This window comes from Penaeus monodon, chromosome 29 (genome assembly GCF_015228065.2).
Source record: "Penaeus monodon isolate SGIC_2016 chromosome 29, NSTDA_Pmon_1, whole genome shotgun sequence".
NCBI lineage: Eukaryota > Metazoa > Arthropoda > Malacostraca > Decapoda > Penaeidae > Penaeus > Penaeus monodon.
Genome location: NC_051414.1, coordinates 29,942,597 through 29,944,359, shown reverse-complemented (window position 1 = coordinate 29,944,359; position 1,763 = coordinate 29,942,597). Strand labels below are relative to the sequence as shown.

Sequence of the window (1,763 nt, the reverse complement as noted above, 5' to 3'; positions counted from 1 at the left end):
CCATGAATGCAGAATGGGGAAGTAATGCTCATAAATGCCAGAGATTATTTTGTGCTCAGTATATTCAGAATAGGCACATTTGAGTAACTAATTGAAACAACCAGACTGCAGCAGCAAGGGACTCGTATTTTCAGCTTTCTTGCTTAGGGGTTCAAATTGCAAAGGCACTAGTCATATGTGGAGTAAGAGCATATCAGCTTATACGTTTTTCCTCATAACCAAAAGTCCCACAGAAAGGAACATTGCCATGAATAGCTAAGAGACTTATTGCACTTGCTGCGTGAATGGTACATTAATAAATGCTTAGAGAAATGCACACTTCCCATTGGCCATCTGAGATCGTAATCTGTAATATTTATCATCTTGAAGGAGAGACTTGTTCAAGGCATTCACATATTTGATGTTCTTTCTTTTCTTCTTTTCCATTCTACAAACATATTTTTTGTGATGAAAATTGTCATATACTCCCAGTCCTGAAAAATCATGGATAGCCCTCATGGTATGTTCAGTGTTGTTAATGGAAGAGTTTTACTGTTATATAATTTTAGGTCAAGGGCAAAAGTAATCATTAGCAATTACTACATATCTAGAAAGTAATCAGGTATTTTAAATGATTAGGTAAGTGACTAATCATGTGTAGTGCATGTATGGCATAACGTAACTCTTCCCAGGTAGAGGGAAGGTCCATAGAGATCCCCTTTATGACAAAGTGGACAATAAATTGTTTGGGTGAGCGTAGCACTGTTACAGTTGTATCGACTTTCTTGTTTTCTATATATTAACTAGTTATATATTCCTTTAGCTGAGACTATGTTATAAATTCCTATTGAAAGCAGTAAACTCTGTTATGTAATTGGATTTTATGTTTTAAATGCTTATTTGATTTTTGGCTAAATACATTTTTTTTTTTTTTTTCCCCCTTCTTTTTTCCTTATTTCAAAGTTATTCCTTTATGGATTGCTCAGAAATCTTATCAAGACATACAGATTCATCTCAGTATGCTCATTTGTATTGAAAAAAGGTGGTCAAAATATCCATATACCTCGATTTGTAATTGACACACGTTGCGAAAAAGTTGTTTTCGTACTACAGACTGATTTACATTTAGTACTGTGAATGATGGTTATCACAATTTACATGAAGTATAAAAGTGTTATGTTAATATGCAGAACATGTACACACAATTAATTTGAGACATTTTATATCCGACTCTAAGATACACGGCAGTTCTAATTTTTAAAAAAAATACGATTGTTTAACAAACTGTAAAGAGTTGTATTTAATATATTTTTATTCCTTATAAGGTAAATATATAATTCATCAGCAATTCCATGTACCTAGTTCATTGTTGTCAATAAGGAAGTGTTACTGATATTTTTAGTACCGTCATCAGCATTGGAAAAAAAGGAAAAAAAAATATAATCGTACTTCATGTATATGAAATATTGACTGTTTAGAAACATAGTGTAGATAATAACTGTAGTGTATTTGGAAGACTATGTGTTCTTCCTTTCCCTCATAGGGAAGGTATGAGTTGTTTCTTAGAGACATTAAAAGCTTCCTGTGCAAGCCAGAAACCCCTGTTGTGTTTCAACAAACGTGATGAAGAATCATTCCTTTGTGTGTGGCTAAGGACAGGATTGAGTATTGGGGTGTGATGTGCGTAGGTTCCTTCCTTCCCTCCTTTGTAGAGTAATAGAGAGAGAAGCTTAGTTTGTATTTAGAGATGTAAAGTATTTTTACAACATAGTTGCAAAAAAAAA

At 33.2% G+C, this 1,763-nt stretch overlaps 1 protein-coding gene across 1 annotated transcript in view; it reads left to right on the top strand.

Annotated features, from left to right (window-relative positions):
* Window positions 1-1,581, top strand: part of LOC119591835 (NECAP-like protein CG9132) — a gene marked incomplete in the record, with an annotated part of 11,050 nt that extends 9,469 nt beyond the window's left edge. Inside the window, 1 exon segment of the mRNA XM_037940580.1 lies at window positions 1-1,581.
* Between the last annotated feature and the right edge of the window lie 182 nt (window positions 1,582-1,763).